Source organism: Schistocerca gregaria, chromosome 8 (genome assembly GCF_023897955.1).
Source record: "Schistocerca gregaria isolate iqSchGreg1 chromosome 8, iqSchGreg1.2, whole genome shotgun sequence".
NCBI classification, from domain to species: Eukaryota; Metazoa; Arthropoda; class Insecta; order Orthoptera; family Acrididae; genus Schistocerca; species Schistocerca gregaria.
Genome location: NC_064927.1, coordinates 73,749,042 through 73,770,095, shown reverse-complemented (window position 1 = coordinate 73,770,095; position 21,054 = coordinate 73,749,042). Strand labels below are relative to the sequence as shown.

Sequence of the window (21,054 nt, the reverse complement as noted above, 5' to 3'; positions counted from 1 at the left end):
CGCCTTAGAACGACAGTGAAGTGTTGTGTACGTGCCAGCCACTCGTGTGGGGTACGGGAGGTCGGGCGCGTCGGCGTGGAAACTCGACAGTTGGCGGAAAGGAGGTGTCGTGTTCGGGCGTGCCCTTGACCACATCGGCAATGAATCTGTCCGATTTGTTGGCGCATCAACTCGGATTCTCAAATGCGTCTACAAGGAATGATGTAGTAGTCACAGCCATGTAACAGGGCGTAATAACAGTTTTTTTAGAAGGGTGCTGGCAGAAAAGAGCCGGAGACATGCGTTAAGCATTTTCAAAGATAGTCGGTTTCAAACCAAGCAGAAATTGCTGTTGTGAATGGATACAGGTCCAGCTCAAACAGATTACGAGCGAACATTGCGGGGAGAACTGCATGAGCGGGCATTTGTAGTTAGATGCCTGCTCACAGCTGGAATTCTGCAGTGGACCGCACAACATAGCAGCTGCACAGTAGTGCGTAGTGTGTTCGCCTCATCGAGTGCAGCTACTGTCCAATCAGACGCTTACCTCGCAGCATGTGTCGTGAAATGTTTTGGAGGTGATTCTCGTAACACCACTTGAGGCTGCTCGTTCAGTTGACTGTGAATGCGAACCGACGTGTTCGGCGACCAAGTGCTGCCCTTTCTTCTGCATCTTAATCATTCGTTTGCTCTAGACACTCTCCCATCATGCAAGCGGACCAAGTCGTGTTCACAGAGCTGCACACAAACGTTCCTGGTTTGATGAGTTGCCAGGCACCCCATGGCTCCTCGACTGATCAGCTATTTCGACGAAACTTAGCTTCATAGGAAATGTCTGGGGCTACTTGGAACAGCAGTGAAACGTATCATTCCACATACCAGCAGTGTGGTAGCTCCAGAGAATCTAGTCACCACACAGCAACCGGACTTTCGTATCTTTTTTATATTTATGGTATGTAAAGTTCAGAACTCCACCACCGCAGTCCGATGCAACTGTCAACCATTTTCTAACCATCAACTTTGTTTTCCGACTATCTTTAGTATGCTAAAATAAGATCTGTTTTTCGACATACATCATGCAGCTGTGGTGTAGAGTACGCTTCTCACATCGGGAGTCTGGATTCTGTTCGCGGTAGAAAAATGTTTTTAAACATTTCGTTGGAGATGAAAACACATAAAGATCGAAAAAAATCAGTAGCTTTCGAAACTGGTAATCGAATGATCGAATCTCGTTTCGGCCATTAAATCTTATTTTTTCCCTTCATTTCCGATACCTACAAAATTTAAATATAAAATTCGTCAAATATATGTTAATTAACACATCTAATTGTCATTTTTATAAAAAGTATGGGTCCTCTTATTACTAATTTCATATTGCACACGAAAAGTTAGTTTTCAGTGCAAACATAAATTTTTAATTACCGATTATTATAAAATGTTGTTTATAAAGAGTGTTTAAGTGTATAAAGACATTACGAATTAATTTGTTTCATCTTTATGTTCAAAATGGTTCAAATGGCTCTGAGCACTATGGGACTTAACTACTGTGGTCATCAGTCCCCTAGAACTTACAACTACTTAAACCTAACTAACCTAAGGACATCACACACATCCATCTCCGAGGCAGGATTCGAACCTGCGACCGTAGCAGTCGCGCGGTTCCGGACTGCGCGCCTAGAACCGCTAGACCACCGCGGCCGGCCATCTTTATGTATTTTTTTTATATATACTTCACGGAGAAGCTCATAGGATATACATCATTGTTTAAGTATTTAATTTCGCAAGACATCGAACCCCAAAGTGCCTCAAATATCAGTTGACGGCTGTACCACAAAGCCACATTGCTTCGTGGGAAGGAAGACCTTACTTTACCATACTACACAATCGATTTTCTCAATAATTTTTGAGAGTTGGATCGATATCTTTTGGGGGATTGATATTTGAGTTATGAAACAGTAAATACTGAAAAAAAATACTGAAAAAATAAACCGACTGCTGTGTGATCGGCTTGTGAGTGGCTTCAGCTGCAGTCACATACCTCTAGGAACTTGTGGACTGTCCTATTCATATTAAAGTTGTGTTGTACGGAGGCGTTGTTACGCGGAATCAGCGAAATGTCTTCTGCGGGTGGCCAGTATTTTGTCCGATGTCCTTAGAAAACTGACTGGCTACTTTCTCGGATTGACCTGGTTACGTATTGGAACCCGTGGTTTACTCGCTCAGCCGGAAAGCAACTCGTTCAGCCTGCCTTACACGCCATTCTATTTCCACGAGTTTTCAAAGAATCTAGGCCACGTCTGTCTAGAATGCAAATGCATTTTCTTGCATACCGATATCCGAGACGCATATCGAAAGAATCGAGGAAACAGTCGGCAGCCTTCGGCGCGTATCAGATGCGGAGCAGGAAAGCGCGCATTGCTTTGCAGCGACGCGTGGTGGTTGTGGCGTCGGCGGCGACGTGTGTGACGCAAAGCGCTGCAGCCGGGGAATGCGAGATGCTTATCCCGGCGCTACTGTTCTGTGGGCGATTAACCGGCGTGCCGGCGTCACGCCCTGCGCGAAGGCGCCACCGGCCCGGGCCGCGTTCCCGTGTGAGGTGTGGTCCGCAGCTGGCAATGGCGGGAGGGAGCCACTGTGCCTTACCATCTCTCCGTTAGGCCCTCACCCTTCCTGTCGACTCCTATTCCCTTGTACTTTTTAAAACATATTTTCCATTTCATTCCACCAAAGCTTTTCCTCTAGAGCAGGGCCTCCCAACCTTTTCAGCTGTCGAACCCCTTCTTCAGTCGAAAATTCATGGCGGACCCCAAGTCAGTCAAGAGCACAGTAACTTTAAATTTCAGAGCAAAGCCCATGGGAACTGAAAAAATGGTTCAAATGGCTCTGAGCACTATGGGACTCAACTGCTGAGGTCATAAGTCCCCTAGAACTTAGAACTACTTAAACCTAACTAACCTAAGGACAACACACACATCCATGCCCGAGGCAGGATTCGAACCTGCGACCGCATCAGTCGCGCGGTTCCAGATTGTAGCGCCGGGAACTGAAAGCTTCTTAATGCAAGTACCATGTTCCCAATGCCCCCCTCCCCCACCCCGAAGTATCAATAGTCTTTGGTTTAGAGATGAATGAACGTGGACCACACGTTGGGAAGCCCTGCTCTAGAGTATGCATGTATCTATCTACTGAATTCAGTCTTTCCATCAATGTCCGCTCTCTTACAACTCACCTCCTATTTCCCTTTCTCAGCTGAAGCCAAACGGATCCTATGACAAATTGCCCTGCATCTTGTTTTCCATTCCTCCCAATATTATATGAGGCGATCAAATGCTTTCCATTTGAGGCCGTTGCTGCAGTGTATACGCAATGTGGCGCGACTCCGATGCTGGTATACAAGCACCGACATGTAGGCAAGGGATTAGTGTTGCATTTGTGTCTTACCGACGTGCTTGCGGACACGTGAACTATGACGACGTTATTACCAGATGCGTCCAAACAGGACCTACGTGCTGTTATTCTTTCCTTGACTGCCGAAGTACAAGCTCCGGTAGACATCAATAGGAGGATGAAGGACGTGCATAGGACAGCATGTCAGTCGAAAACCATAGTTGTGGAATAGTGTGCTGTTTCATGATCGCACATCGCCGTATCGCATATGTTGTAACGTAGAAGTTCTATGTCGGCGATTGCTGCGCTAACACTTTCTCGACGTACGCGTACATCATAATTACTAGGGGACCGAACCGCACAATAACCTTGGGTTCGGTTTGGGGCCGCGGTGGGGTCAGTGGACTGCTGTAGCCTGTTGTGTGCTTGTGTACCACTGAGGGCTATGTCGGGCACGAAGCCTCTCCGTCGTTTCCAGGTCCCCAGTTCCATGCAATATAATACAATACAACGTAGAAGTTACGCCAACGCAAGTGGAATACACCGTAGTACCCGTTTTATAGTGGTGATCTCTTCCCATACGATTATCACGCATTCGATGCCTTTAAATATGCCTTCAAGGGTCGACGATTCCTGTCGAACGAGAACGTGCAACAGTTAACGTAATAGTTCACGCAGGGAACACACGGTGTTTTACCCAACGGATATCTTCAACTTGCGGCGTCCGTGGGATGATTGCCTTAATGCGCACGGCCATTGTGTCTGATTGGCATGCCGATTCTGGACTGTACGGCCTTTAAACTTATTTTTTTTATTCTCCCTTATATATGCAATGGCTTTGGTAGTAGGAGATATAAAGTTAATAGCTCTGTAATCGTTGCAATCTTTCACATTTGGACTAGTAATTTTTAAACATTAGGTGACTAAGACAAGTTCGGAACTGACGTTTCAGCGACCGACCTTATTTTACGAAAAAAAAAATCGCGTTGAATCTCCGCTATTTCCTTAGTTAAGGCCAAAAAAGTTCCGCAGACATGGACAAAACGCTCTTCATCACATTACTTTTTCGTGTTCGTACTATCGCGGTGAGCTAGCTATTTTGTGCGAGAGAGTAACCAAATTAAAATACCTCTCTCCTACTATCTCCGCAGTTAAGACTGCATCGCAAAATGCGAAAAATTACTAACTAATGACCAATTTTTTAAGAGGTTGTAAAAGAAACATTTAATTACCTTGTACTCTGCATGTACTATCATAAATTACACTCCTGGAAATTGAAATAAGAACACCGTGAATTCATTGTCCCAGGAAGGGGAAACTTTATTGACACATTCCTGGGGTCAGATACATCACATGATCACACTGACAGAACCACAGGCACATAGACACAGGCAACAGAGCATGCACAATGTCGGCACTAGTACAGTGTATATCCACCTTTCGCAGCAATGCAGGCTGCTATTCTCCCATGGAGACGATCGTAGAGATGCTGGATGTAGTCCTGTGGAACGGCTTGCCATGCCATTTCCACCTGGCGCCTCAGTTGGACCAGCGTTCGTGCTGGACGTGCAGACCGCGTGAGACGACGCTTCATCCAGTCCAAAACATGCTCAATGGGGGACAGATCCGGAGATCTTGCTTCCAGGGTAGTTGACTTACACCTTCTAGAGCACGTTGGGTGGCACGGGATACATGCGGACGTGCATTGTCCTGTTGGGACAGCAAGTTCCCTTGCCGATCTAGGAATGGTAGAACGATGGGTTCGATGACGGTTTGGATGTACCGTGCGCTATTCAGTGTCCCCTCGACGATCACCAGAGGTGTACGGCCAGTGTAGGAGATCGCTCCCCACACCATGATGCCGGGTGTTGGCCCTGTGTGCCTTGGTCGCATGCAGTCCTGATTGTGGCGCTCACCTGCACGGCGCCAAACACGCATACGACCATCATTGGCACCAAGGCAGAAGCGACTCTCATCGCTGAAGACGACACGTCTCCATTCGTCCCTCCATTCACGCCTGTCGCAACACCACTGGAGGCGGGCTGCACGATGTTGGGGCGTGAGCGGAAGACGGCCTAACGGTGTGCGGGACCGTAGCCCAGCTTCATGGAGACGGTTGCGAATGGTCCTCGCCGATACCCCAGGAGCAACAGTGTCCCTAATTTGCTGGGAAGTGACGGTGCGGTCCCCTACGGCACTTCGTAGGATCCTACGGTCTTGGCGTGCATCCGTGCGTCGCTGCGGGCACGTGCACTTTCCGCCGACCACTGGCGACAACATCGATATACTGTGGAGACCTCACGCCCCACGTGTTGAGCAATTTGGGGGCACGTCCAACCGGCCTCCCGCATGCCCACTATACGCCCTCGCTCAAAGTCCGTCAACTGTACATACGGTTCACGTCCACGCTGTCGCGGCATGCTACCAGTGTTAAAGACTGCGATGGAGCTCCGTATGCCACGGCAAACTGGCTGACACTGACGGCGGCGGTGCACAAATGCTGCGCAGCTAGCGCCATTCGACGGCCAACACCGCGGTTCCTGGTGTGTCCGCTGTGCCGTGCGTGTGATCATTGCTTGAACAGCCCTCTCGCAGTGTCCGAAGCAAGTATGGTGGGTCTGACACACCGGTGTCAATGTGTTCTTTTTTCCATTTCCAGGAGTGTAGTTATAATCGTCAGAGGCATTACAAATCTAACATGACATGTACACTAAAACCAATGAAGTTAAAAAGAGGGATGCTGTTAACAGCTTGTATGTCACGGTTCCACACTCCAACACTTTGCGCATCGCCGGCCGGGATGGCCAAGCGGTTCTAGGCGCTACAGTCTGGAACTGCGCGACCGCTACGGTCGCAGGTTCGAATCCTGCCTCGGGCATGGATGTGTGTGATATCCTTAGGTTAGTTAGATTTAAGTAGTTCTAAGTTCTAGGGATCTGATGACCAAAGAAGTTAAGTCCCACAGTGCTCAGAGCCATTTGAACCAACTTTGCGCATCGTCCTGAAAAGTCATAATGACCAGAATAGACGAAACGTCTTTCACTAGAACATATGTAAATGTATGTAATTGCTACACTTTACTTTCATCATATTTTTGGTATCCACACAACAAATAAAGTGGCGCTAAATACTCAAATATTCTTACGCGGTTCAGGAGTAGACGACATGCTCCTAACTAACACATTACTGTAATTAAAAAAAGTTAGCCATCTGAAGACGGAACCGGTAATTGCATTCAAGCACAGCGTTTGAAACGAATTTGTCGCTGATTGAGTTCTCACCTGGCCTCAAAGTTAAGCAAGATCCGGCGTGAATAAAATGACAGGCAATACTTCAATTGTTTACACTAGCTCATCCTCTCCATATGCAGTATTCTCAAACATAATAATTAGAGCGATCCGCAAGTAACATTCCGTTTTGTATGTTTAGAAGTGAAACATATCTCGACATGTATTGCACAAAGTGTACCTGTTGTATGCTGCATTTGTATCTACATCTGTACTACTATATGAAGACACGAAGTTGTTTAATGTTGTTACCAAAAAATATGTTGATCGATTTACTTCTAATTTTTGCACTATGGTCTAATAAATATTCGGTCTACTTTTTCATATATCGAAAGGTTCTTGACCAATTTACCTCAAATTTTTATACGTTATCCTAATAAACATTTAGACGGATTTAGACTATATATTTTTTTTAAGCAACAATGCACAGATTTACTGTTAAAATTGACTGTGCTGTGAAAACTTCCGGTTTCGTTTACTTTCTCTCTCTTTTCCTTAACTATGATAGCAGAGCATTAAACATTTTGTTATATATTGCTGTTTCTTTATCTTCCTCGCAGTTGGTTTTAGAGATAACAGGAATATTATAGCTATGGCTCGTACTGCTATGGAGTGTATATCGCGAGAAAATCTGTAATCCTACTCGTTCGCAGGTTCAGATTGTGCGTAATACTGTCATTGAAGGTACAGTGTTATCCTCACAGATCCAGCAGCTAGAGAGGTGTGTCTCATGTCCCGCATACCAATGATATCAACTGACTCATCTTAAGCGACTTCAGTTTTCAATCAAGCTTTCGTTTGCTGTAACAATAAACGAGACTCAAGGTCAGAAAGGAGAAAAAGGAGATAGGCAGAGCGGTGGGAGGAAGTGGACGTAGACAGAGAGAAGGAAGAGATGGTCGGAGAGTGGACGGGGGAGGAGAAAGAGAGAGGGGGAAGGAGAAGCTGGACAGAAAGAGGGGGGACTCAAGGTCAGAAAGAAGGGAGAAAAAGGAGATAGGCAGAGCGGTGGGAGGAAGTGGACGTAGACAGAGAGAAGGAAGAGATGGTCGGAGACTGGACGGGGGAGGGGAGGAGAAAGAGGGAGGGGGAAGGAGAAGCGGGACAGAAAGAGGGGGGGAGGACGTGATGGACACAGAGAGAGTGGGAAACAGGAGGTGACCAAAGATGGAGGAAGACGAGATGGGACAGAAGGGGACTAGGACGTATACCCAGTCCCCACACATATTTTGCAATTGCGAAGCATTGTTGCGTTAGATAGTTTACAAAGCTCCCAAGCCATCAGACAGTGCGTATCAGTGTTATCGGTTTCGTGCCCTATGCATTTTTGTATGTAGCGAGGGTGAAATGCCAATATATATATCTCCCCGTACGACCTGCAACCTCTCTTATTGTATTCTCATGAACACTACACCAGCTGTGCCATGCTGGCACCAGAATGTTCGTTCGGTTGTCCTCGTCTTTAAATTTGTTCGACAAGATTTCGCGAGAAGCGTACGTTTCTTCCACAGATTCCCATTCAAGTTTCCCGATCGTTTCTGTTACACATTCGCGTGGCTACACAGATATAGAGCCGGCCACGGTGGCCGAGAGGTTCTAGGCGCTTCAATCCGGAACCGCGCGACGATACGGTCGCAGGTTTGAATCCTGCCTCGGGCATGGATGAGTGTGATGTCCTTAGGTTAGTTAGGTTTAAGTAGTTCTACGTTCTGGGGGTCTGATGACCTCAGATGTTAAGTCCCATAGTGCTTAGAGCCATTTGAACCATTTTACATAGATCTAGCTGCGCGTCTCTCAATTCGTTCGACGGCTGCCGTAAAGTCCACTTGATAACGATTGCAAACGGCGGAACGGTACTCTAGACTTGGCTGCCTTTGCTTCTCGTATGCGGTTTCCTTTACTGATTCACCACACGTTTCCAGAACCCTTCCAACAGATCTGTCATTCACTCGCCATACCTCTTACAGAAAACGGTTTTGACGATATTGCCTGAAATACACTCTCTGAAATTCTGAAGTTGTCACTGATACGATACAGAGAGCAGAATGGTAATACAATTTGTGCTAAAACCAGACAGTAGTTATAATAGTTGATGGACAGGAAAAGAAAGCAGTAGTCAGGGTGGAGTCAGACTGGGTTGTAAATTACCCCACTGTTACTCAGTGTACACAGTGATCAAGCACTAGCAGAAGGGAAGGAGAAATTTGGAAAGGAAATTAAAATTCACCGGGAAGAAGTAAAACGTTTGCGGTTTGGGGATGGTATTTCAGTTCTATCACAGATGCCAAAGGCTTTGGAAAAGCCGCTCAAGGGAATGGATAGGTTCTTGAAAAGAAGTTATAAGATGAGTAACAGGTAAACTAAAACAAGGGTAATGGAATGTAGTCGAATTAGATTAGACATTTCTGAGTGAATAAGATTAGTGAATGAGACAGTAAAATGTGTAGGGAGGTTTGCTGTTTTGGCAGCAAAATGACCAATTACGGCAGAAGTAAATGCAGACTGGCAATAGCAAGAAAAGCGTTTCTCAAAAAGCGAAATTTGTTTGCATCGATTATAAATGTAATGTGCGGTTGTCTTTTCTGATAGCGTGAGTAACTTGCCGTCTTGTGGTTAGCCTTGCTGATTCTCGATCACGGGATCAAGGGTTCGATTGCCGGCGGCCGAACATTCCAGGTGGGATCTCGTGATCAGTATTGCCATAGGCGTATCGTTTCGCGTTATTGAAAGTAATTGTCTGTAGTTTAAAGCGAAACATAGCTGATAACCAGCACAGGAAAGAATCCTTTTCATGTGGTAGTACAAAAACAAAACAAAAAAATGCTGAATATCAGATGGATGGATCGAGTAACATATGAAGAAGTACTGTATCGATACGGGTAGAAAACAGCATGTGTCGCAAGTTGGTTAAAAGAATGAATAGGTTGACAGGACACATTGTTCAGCGTGAATGAATAGAAAATTCAATTATGAAGGGAAGTGTGGAGATGTCAAAATTGTACAGGAAGAGCAAGACCTGACTCCAACAGGCAGTTACACGTTGCAGTATTTATACAGAAATAAACAGATGTGCCCACCATAGGCTAGCGTGGAGAGGTTCATAAAAGAGAGCAATCACAGGTTCGTTCTCCTCCCTACGTAGTTTTACCATGTTCCAGATCTTGGGGTACGGCTGATGTGTATATATCTGTTTCTTTTGAAGATCATTTAATTTACCCTGCACGAAGACATCATGATATTGGAGTTATCCGAATGGGACGGAAATCGGTAGATGTGATGTGCATGTAGAGACGAAGAAATGAGTAGTTTCAGAAAAATTAGATGATTTATGCAAGAGAAAGAGCTTCACAAATTCAGTAAGTCAGTAACCCGTTGAACCACCGCTGGTCCTTATGCAGGTTGTTATTCGGCTTGGCAGTGATCGATAGAGTTGTCGCATGCCCTCCTGAGAAATACCGTGCAAAATTCTGTCCCGTTGGCGCCCTAAATAGTCAAAATCCCGAAGTGGTGGGAGGGCTGCCCATAATGCTCCAAACGTTCTCAGTTGGGGAGAAATCCGGCGGTCTTCGCGAACACGAAGACAAGCATAGAAACCCTCGCCGTGTGCAGGCCGACACCAAGTCCAGGATGGCTTGCCATGAAGGGTAGGAAAATGGGGCGTCGAACATCGCCGACATGCAGCTGTGCTGTAAGGATGCCACAGACGGCAACGAAAGGGGATCTTACTGTGAAAAGAAATGGCATCCGAGTATACCATTCCCCGTTGTCGGGCCGTACGGCGGGCGACAGTCGGCTTGGTGTCCCACACCTGTCCGGGAATCTCGTTGACTGGAATAGAACTGTGGCGAGCCCGCTCCGCATTGAGCCCTGACAGCTGCTTGTGTCAGTGCTTGCCAAACCCTACCTTGGCCAACAAGTTCGTCGGAACCTCCCCATGGAGACCAACATGGACACGGCCCTCCAAACTAACTGGAAATTTTCACAATCTAACGCTCCAGATGGACACAATTTGGCACGATATTCCTCTGGAGAACGTCCGACAACTCTTTCAGTCCGAGGCCAAATAACTCCTTGCTTACGGGTCAGAGGTGGACCAACACGTTATTGACTTGCTCAATTTGTGAAGCTCTATCTGTTGAATAAATCATCCATTTGTTTGAACATTTACATCACGTCTACCGATTTACGTCCCATTCGGATAATTCCTTCGTGGTACGCCGTTGTTTCCTTTTCGTTGTCCTAGAGTGTACGTTTCAGAAGCCGCAGGAGTTCTCTGTTTCCGTACGATACAGTCGCCGGTGGCGCAGTTTGTGCTGAAGACGGCGCTCCAGTTGCCGGCGGAAACCGCAACCCTAGCGAGGCCGCATCCCTGGAAGGACACTGGGGCTGCTTTGTTTACGGTGCCCCTCTGTGCTTGACCTACATTCGTGTTAGCCGCAGTTTACGTGTTTCATGTGAGCATGGTTCTTCCTTACGCATGTGACGCCATACTTCGCTCAAGTGCTATAAAATGTTCTTGTGACAGGCAAAACCTGTGTTCTTTGCGGCTGTGACTTCATACGACTCTTAACCCAAATACTCAAAATTTAGATGTTATAAATCAAATCAAACGCCATTCGATGTAGAGCAATAAACCTTTTTCAACTGCCGCCTACTTTCGTAACTCTGTTAGCAGTAAAATTTTGTAACCGTCCACCGGTTCCACAGTAACCGTGACTTTAGAGGAGCTAAGTAAGTTTACTTTATAAAGCAGAGTTCAGCAAAGTATTCAGTAACACTTAACAAATCCTTTATGTCAACACTTTTTGAAAATCTAATGAACATGCTTTAAAAACCCATACCGTCTACCATCGACCATGAAAGCTGGAACGCCCACTTGTAGGAGGTAGCGACCACGTTGACCGCCACTGCGTTAGAGCATAAACTTAAAGATACGGCTGTCGCCAACTCTGCAGCACGCAAACTCAACCTGTTAAAAACGCTACCTACATAAATTACTTAAAGAAATGCGGCAACCAGTAAACCTTTTTTTTAAAAAATATATTTATGTCAAGAAGAGTTTCTGATTCCGTGTTAATCGTCAGTGCGACTGCATTTTGAATGCTCTGGCACTTTTTTCAGTCTGCATCAAGTAACTGTCTTTCTAGTGTTACGGACATATCGTGTACTCCTTTACACAGGCTGGTACACAACATTCGCCGTACGCAACATTCGCCGTACCACCCTTGGCATAGATATATCGGAAAGTGGACGTCCACGGCGTTTCTTAAAGTAGTTGAATCCCCAGTCACGGAGCTGAATCACCATTATCACGGATAAAATAAGTACCTCAATATGTTATACAGGAAGCCTCCGTTCATCGATTCGCGGCCCTAGAGACGAGTCCTCCCTGCCTATATACACAACTGTGATTGTATGTTCTCGGTTTATCAGCCGAGTGGTATCGTAGCACTGGAGCAACGTTTCAACGAGTTACTTGTTCTCCAGGCACAGTTAAGAGGTAGAAAACTCCCTGGAACGTTTAGTCAAGGCGACGTTGGTACTCGGCTGATAATGCGAGAAGATTTGAACTGTGGAAATCGCCAGGAAAGGGTGTATTCTCATGTATACTGAACCTCCGTCCTCTGAAAATGCAGTACTTTATTCCGGTATAAAACTGAAAAAAATGTTAGAGCCTCGTTGACAAGGAAACTTGTTTAGGATTATTCGTAATAACTGCGTCATAGTTATCACACATAGATGTTATTGCAAGGTAACATACTTTACATAGAAATATGGGATATATGAGAACTGCATATGCAACAGTTGTGCAAGCTGAATTAACATTGGGGGTCATGGCAGTGAAGAAGACATAAAAAATATGCTGCAAAAATGTGGGAAGGAAGTGAAAAAGTTGGCCTAACGCTAAATCTGAAGAAAATAAAAATTATAACGAGGGCTTCCTGAAAAGTAATGCTCCAGAATTTCTTATGTGAAAAGCCTTACAGACTTTCAGATAAAACAAACTGTATTAACATTGTACATATTTATTCCTCACGTGTACATATTTGCAGCCCTACCGCTAGAGGGCTCAGAATTATAGCGTGTAACATGGCGCTGTGAAATGTAACTATGTCGGTGCATGAGGAACGGCGTGCTGTAATCGAGTTCCACATTCGAATAGTTCGTCCGTAAATGCAGCACCCTCTTCTTCAGTATGATGATGTCGACATCTGCAACAATCCGACGCCTGTCATCGATTACCTTTCGTATGTTTCCAAAAGTTAAAGTTTGCCTTCGAAGACTTCACGTTTATACTGATGAACCGATGCAAGTAGAGCTGATGATGTTGAGGCTCCATGAACAAACTAAACCATTCTACAGTAACCGTATCAATAAATTCGTCTCTCGTTAGGAGAAAGATGTTCGTCGCTAAGAAGACTTTATTGAGAAATAGGTATCTTCGTATACAAAATTCAAACACATCAGCCATTAAGCCCCAGGGCCATGGAACAGCGGTTGTGATTCGCCAACACAATTGTCGACAGAACTGACGAACAGGACTTTGATGTTAATGTGGTTTGGTTTAGCGACGAAGCCCACTTTTATTTGGATGGGCTCGTCAGCATGCAAACTTGGCTCATTTGAAGGACTGAGAATCCGCATTTCGCGATCGAGAAGTCTTTTCACCCTCCACGGGTGACCGTATGTTGTACAATGTCCGTTCACAGAACAGTTGGTGCGATTTTCCTTGATGGCACGTTGACTACCGAACGGTGCGCGAAGGTTCTGGAAAATGATTTCATCCCCATTATCCAAAGTCACCCTGACGTCAACAAGATGTAGTTCATGCACGATGGAGCTCACACCATCGAATCAGGAGACTGTTTGATTTGCAGGAGCACTTTTGGGACTGCATTCCGCCTCTGGGGTACCCACATGCCACTGGAATTGGCCTCTATATTCTCCGGATCTCAACACTTACGACCCCTTTTTATGGGGCTATATGAAAGACAAGGTGTAGGGCAATAACCCTAAAACCATCGTTGAGCTGAAAATAGGCATTGCCGGCCGCTGTGGCCGTGCGGTTCTGGCGCTGCAGTCCGGAACCGCGGGGCTGCTACAGTCGCAGGTTCGAATCCTGCCTCGGGCATGGATGTGTGTGATGTCCTTAGGTTAGTTAGGTTTAAGTAATTCTAAGTTCTAGGGGACTTATGACCTAAGATGTTGAGTCCCATAGTGCTCAGAGCCATTTTTTTGAAAATAGGCATTCAGGAGGCCATCGACAGCTTCGATGGTCTGCCTCTTCAGCGTATCATGCAGAATTTCGCTATGCGTCTGCGCCATATCATCGCCAATGATGGCAGGCATATCGAACATTTTATAACCTAAATCCGAATATCTGTAGTGACGTTTACAGTTTGAATCAAGTGTGTGCACGCCGTAGTTTCTAACTAATTTACATTTTTTCATATATTTCAATATTTGTTACCCTATATATGTACACCGTCAACGGCCTTGCAGCAGTGGATACACGGGTTCATGTGAGATCACCGAAGTTAAGCGCTGTAGGGCGTGGCCGGCACTTGGATGGGTGAACATCCAACCTCCGTGCGCTGTTGCCATTTTTCGGGGTGCACTCAGCCTCGTGATGCCAATTGAGGAGCTGCTCAACCGAATAGTAGCGGCTTCGGTCAAGAATACCATCATAACGACCGGGAGAGCGGTGTGCTGACCCCACGCCCCTCCTATCCGCATCCTACTCTGAGGATGACACGGCGGTCGGATGGTTCCGGTAGGCCACTCGTGGCCTGAAGACGGAGTGCTATATATATATCAAAAATAGTTTTGCATCACTTCGGTTCCGAGCGTTACGGAACGTGTTCAGAAAATTAAAATCAACGTAAACATCATTTCCGCCCTTTTTATTGCTCATGAAAACCACAAATTGCATGTTTTATCACCATACAGCGAGACATTCAGATTGCTGTACACACCGGTAGCTCTAATCCAAGTAGCACGTCCTCTTGCATTGATGCATGCCTGTATTCGTCGAGGCATACTATCCACAAGTTCATCAACGCATCGTTGAACAATATACAGTACGAGCCGCGTACCTCCTTTCTGGCGGGATGCCTGGAACTGATCGGCTGTCGAACAGCGTGACGGCGGATAGTATCACAAGGTTTGGAGTTTAGTTGAACTCTGACGATAGCACAGTGTGAGATGGTAGAATACGTGGATCAAATGCGACTTCCGCTCAATTTGTAAATTACAGTTTTAAATGTCTCGGTAGTATTCCTGAAGATAGTTCGGTAGGAGCGACTGAAGTTCAAAAAAATTACGAGCAAGTGGGCAGCGATAGGTGTTTTTGCGTGTGCCACATGACGGTGGTAGCTTCGCCGGAGAGAATGACATCATCGGGGAAGTTTTGGGAGCGCCGGCCGCGGGTTTTGCTTGCCCGGGGTCCGGAGGCAGCCGCGCGTGCGCTGCCACTGACCACAACTGCCCCCGGGGGCTGGTCGGCGGTCGCGGAAAGACCACACCACCGCGACCGCTCCCTCCTTCTTTTATTCTTCTTTCCTGTCTTTCTTTCTTGCAGCAGTAATAATAACCGGCGCCCCATAGCTCCCATTCTTCTTCTCCTCTATACAATCGCGCTCCCGTATCGACCATTCAAGCTGGCCCGACGGCCCGGCGCGTCGAGAGATTTCGCTGCCAGGCACTTTTTGTGCAGGCGTTGGGAATAAAAAGGCATAACAGATTCGTAACAGAGTCAGTGCCAGTATTTGATAGCAAATCTCTATTAATGTACATAAATGAAGGCAGATATTTTACGGTTAAGTGTTTATCACTCTAACGCCCGACTGCATCGAGCAGCTGATCTTAGATTAGCACAAAAATGAACTCGGGGCAAGTCGGAAATCTGCGTTGTATTAATGTTAATTCCAGATTATTTCATCGTCAGGCCGCGTGGGATTAGCCAAACGGTCTAGGACGCTGCAGTCACGAACAGTGCGGCTGGTCCCAGCGGAGGTTAGAGTCCTCCCTCGGGCATGGGTGTATATGTTTGTTCTTAGGATAATTTAGAGTAATTAGTGTGTAAGCTTAGGGACTGATGACCTTAGCAGTTAAGTCCCATAAGATTTCACACACTTTCTTCCTTCATTGTCAACTGGGATGAAATTTGAATAGAAAAATGGCGTATGTTGATATAGTTGTAGGTAATTTCTTTATTGGAATGTCTCTTTTTGGGCTTTCTAAAAAAGTTGTATACACTTCAGAAAGCGGAAAAGACATCTCTGTTGCGCTGTCATTGTTTCCGTTCGCGTTCAGCATCGTTCTGTGACTTTATATGTCGTTTTCACCGGAATTGAGGGTGAAGTAGCGCAGAACATAATTCCTTGATTTAGCACTCCGTCTTCTGGCCACAAGTGGCGCATCGGTACCATCCGACCGCCGTGTCATCCTCAGGCGCGGATAGGAGGGGCATGTGGTCGGCACACCGCTCTCCCGGTCGTTGGTTTTCTTTGACCGGAGCCGCTACTATTCGGTCGAGTAGCTCCTCAATTCGCCTCACGAGGCTGAGTACACCCCAAATGGCAACAGTGCACGGCGGCCCGGATGGTCACCCATCCATGTGCCGGCCACGCCCGACAGCGCTTAACTTCGGTGATCTGACGGGAACCGGTGCAGCCACTGCGGCAAGGCCGTTGCCCCTTGATTTAAGGAAATCAAGAAAACGTCAGGTTAAAATTGTGTTCAGGACTGCGGCTCCCACGACCCGCGACCCGTCCTCACACCTTTACTCGTTTTTAATTTTTTTGTTGGCTTTTCCTTCAGTTCCTCCAGTACCTCTCTCCGACCTTCCAAACTTGGCAGAAATGGAGGGCTGTTGGATGACGCACTCTGTGGCTAATCCTCAGCCAGATTTACATCTCACGGAGATGCTTCCTATGTGTGGCTGATCTGATGTTGCCGGGGCGGCACCAAACCTGCGGACCCTGCCGCCGTCTTCGCAGACGCTACAATGGAATGCTTTGCTAGGCCTCTGCCTCTATTTCTGTGCTTCCTCCACGAGAAAAGGTTGACGTCCCAGCAAGAAACCATCTCCCATACGGGGTTGCGGCAATTCAGGCGTAATCCAGGACGGCGTGGACAGTGCGTGCTTAGTATAGGCAGTTCGCGGGCGCGGAGCTACTCACATTCTGCTATCGATTCACGTCCGGCGAACGCAGGGTCATGGAGCTGAGGAGTCGGTGTTCCAGTTTTAACGCACCCAGACGTATTTACGAGCACATGTGGTATGTTGGCGTGCCTACTCTCTACACCGTACCGGCGCACAACACTCGGCGTCAGTGTACATTAGGGACCGTGCGGCGGTGGGCAGGCTGTATGCTGGTGAACTACAGGTTGTTCCCGCCGATTCCCTTGTTAAGTTGTTTCTGGTTTTAAGCTCTTGCCCATTCAGGTCGTTACTGGGACGTTAATACAGGGTGAACATAAAGCCTTTCCCTGATTACAAAAATTTATTTGGCTCTGAGCACTATGCGACTTAACATCTGAGGTCATCAGTTCCTTAGAACTTAGAACTACTTAAACCGAACTAACCTTAGGAGATAACAAAAAAAAAAGTATTTCTAAGGAACTAAATTGGATACAGATTTCCGGTGTCGCAAATGGTAGCATAACTCGTGGTAACTTCGTGGGTTAAGCTAACGGTTGCAACAAACCGCACAGCCGTATCTAGCATAGGTCCTTGGAAATAAATTTTTGTAATCAGTGAAAGAATTTATGCTGCCCCATACACATTATTCATTCTCCGATGGGTGTCTAATGGTGTTTGTTCTTCGGCAGCCAGTAAAAAAAATGAACAGCACGTTGGTTCTGTTGGGACGCATTTGGTAACAACGACGCCATATTTCACGTTTCCGCAATTGCAGCACGCTCGTCGGAAATCACGAATGCCACACAAATACCTTGTCTGCATGTTAGTGCTTAGCCGAGCGGTTCTAGGCGCTACAGTCTGGAACCGCGAGACTGCTACGGTCGCAGGTTCGAATCCTCCCTCGGGCATGGATGTGTGTGATGTCCTTAGGTTAGTTAGGTTTAAGTAGTTCTAAGTTCTAGGGGACTGATGACCTCAGAAGTTGTCCCATAGTACTCAGAGCCTTTTGAACCATGTTAGTGCTTATATACCCGCATCGGAGTCGCGCTACGTTTCATATGCGCTGCCGCAACGCTATCAGACGGAAACTTTTTGATCACACCTTTTATCTCACTAGAATTATTCTGCAATCACATAATAGAGACGCAAGCAATATTTAAAAATGAAAAGACTCCTTCGAAACTAATCACCATTAAGATATGTGTGTGCACCTGTGACAAGCAAGTATCTGGAAGACAAATGGTGTATCTTCGCGCACACTCTCGAATACTGATATCAGTCTATGGATTATCGTGCGCACTTCATTATATTCGAAAGTTTTACCCTTATTATGCAAAGTTGTTTCAAAAATCAGTAAATATCAAGTATGTTCCTTGGTTAAGCTCCCGGTGTTTTCAAATAAACTGTCGTAAAGTAAAAATAGCGTCAGTGATTGAACGTCCTATCGTGAAACCCATTTGTTCTTCGATAAGTAAATATTGATCTACTGCTCTGAGTCTGCAGTTTATAATTCTGGTATTGGGTTTGTAAGTTGTGGTAAGTAGTCTTATTCCTCTGTTGTTGTGGCAAACTGTTTTGTCGCATTTTTTGAACAATAGTATCATTTTTGCCTTCTTTCAGTTTTGACGGATGCTACTTCGCTTCCGACGCTGATTCAGCTTCTCCGGAACTGCTATGGCAGTACGTCCTCATTCCTCTGGACACATTGTCCGGGTGACTGTTTTCATTTCTTAAGATCGGCACAGTACGACCATTGCAGGCATGTAAGACGTGTGAGAGAGTCCACGAGACAATAGACGACACGCTAACCGTAGCCCCCTAGCATTTCATCTTCACCTTTACTGGACTGGAAGTAAAAAAGGCTATGAGTGCAATGAAACCGAGGAAGGCAGATCAGCTGAACTGGGTCGTGAGTTTCGAGTATTCATAAAACATCTGGGAAACCATTTCTATCAAAGATACAGCTTTCTGTACTTTTATGGAAATATAGCAAATTTGTATCCCAGAAAAGTTGAATTTCTATGCGCCACCTGTAACAGGTGCATTTTCGTATGTAACTGTTCGCAGCGAATTTTTCACGCATTTTTAATGTTATTTTAACGATGTTGGATCTTGTTAACTCACAGGCCTTTACTGATTGTTGACGAATAACGGAAGCAGCCACAAATCTGTGCCGGGTTGCGTTGTTCACCAAATTTTTTTAAAAATTTTCTGGTTTGCTGCGTTACTTATGGAGATTATAATGATTCATTGATAAAGAATGCAGAGTTAGTCTTAGGCCGCAGTAAGCTGTCGAGAATTGAGACACAGCTACAAGCAAACACAGCAGAATAAGACGTCGACAGAATGATTGGCACAACAGAGATGGCGAGCCGGCGTGCTGTCTCATTTCTAGTACTGAGGATATGCGTCAGTTACCGCAGCGACAGGCACTTTCCAGTGCGCTGACAGGTGGACACTATGAAATACGGACACGTAATATGTCTGTGTAACTGCTTAAAGTTTTTGCTTTATGACTAGACTGATGAGTTTAATTAAACAGCGCTCTTTGATTCACAAGGCCGAGAGAAATAACCGGTCGGCTGCTGGTCGGTTATTCCACAGAACATCCGAGGATGCCCTCATTCTTACAAAATGTTTCTCAATGGCTTACGTGGAAGTAGAGGGAAACATAAATCAATCCCCTACGAGAAACCTGATCACAACTAGGAAGTGTTTGCAGAGGTCAAAAACTGGTTGCTATGCTGCGCTGACAAACTATTCTGGCTCTCTGTTGTTACTGAGTAATGAAATTAGGCGGAGGAAGTATTGAAAGATGCATTCTATAGTGGTATGCAAGAGTACCAATTAGGTTTCTTTCAGAGTATGCAGACACAATACCGCCTTTCTTAGCAATCATACACAATCGCTCACGTGACGGAAGGTCCGTTCCTAAAGACTGGAAAGTAGCACAGGTCACGCCAATATTCAAGAAAGGAAATAGGAGTAAGCCATTGAATTTCAATTTATATTTATAGTACGCACCATGGTTGAGTTTAGAGTACACACCACTAAGGGGCAGGCGTGTTAGATCATGTAGATTATTCATGCACTCTGCATTGCTCCATCGAAACTAAATCTTTATTCCACGGCCGGATTCACAACTGTAGTTTATGAATTTATGATGCATTCGTATAATTGAAGGTATGAACGCTGTGAGGAAGATATGAGATCTAAACCGGTCGCGGAATAACGATACAGTTTCAAACAGCATGTACAGCATAAACCTTATAAACTATATTACGACTGTTGATGATCACCATTTGGAAAAGTTTATAATTACGACTGTTATGGAAAAAGAAATGAAGGTGGGCGGGACGTGTAGTGGGCGAATGGATCGAGATGGTAAGCTGGCCCGAAAAACTTCCTCGCTGGGTTCCAAGTCGTGAGAGGTGAGCTGACTACCGTCTTCCCTTTCTCTCCTCTGGTCTTTAGTTCCTGCTCCTTATGTGGGTAAGCGCAAAGATACTGAACAATAAAAAAGCCATAGTCGGTGATATGCTCTAGTGGCACGTGTCATTTGTAAAAAATAGCGTTCTTCTTTATTACAATGAATTTTCATTTCTATGAGAGCAGGTTCGAGTTAAATCCTGACGTTTGACTTAAGGATGAGAGGAAATGGCTGTGATACCTAATAGAGTGTTGAAAGTGTTATAGCATTCGGGTTACCTGTGTACCTGATTTGCTCAAACTTGGTGGTTTGTTACATTGTTTACTGTTGGCATTTGGTTTCTGTTGTAGTCTAGAGGAAGGTAGCTAGACGACATAAATCAGGCATGGCAACATGGATGCGAATAGCTATAGAACGTTGTAGAGGAATCCCTCATTCAGCAGCGGATGTCAAATGAGTCATGAAACTGATGTCTCCATGGGGCAGAGTACGAAGCTTCGGCCCTTAATGTGGAAACTGGTGAATATTCTTATCAGGAAATGTACCCGTACAACTATATATGATGAAAATGCCTTTGTTTGAAATCCACTAATTCCGCCTCGCAACATCAACTACACTGCGTAAGCCACCTGAACATGTGTAGCGGAGTGTGCTTCAGTGACCATTGTCAATCCCACCGTTACCTCTTCCATTCACGAATGGCACGCATGGGAAAAGTGAATGTTGGTAAACATTACGTGTAATGGAACGATAATTAAATCGACACCCTAGCTGCAAACAGACGTTGATATACATCATTGGGGACATATTGGAAATGTGTGCCC

The 21,054-nt window shown here is 45.7% G+C and overlaps 1 protein-coding gene and 1 pseudogene across 1 annotated transcript in view; one reads left to right on the top strand and one right to left on the bottom strand.

Moving 5' to 3' along the window:
- Positions 1 to 21,054, top strand: part of LOC126284555 (GAS2-like protein pickled eggs) — a 789,773-nt gene that overhangs the window by 57,229 nt on the left and 711,490 nt on the right. The window lies entirely within an intron of this gene.
- On the bottom strand, positions 16,233 to 16,350 carry LOC126285540 (5S ribosomal RNA; annotated as a pseudogene).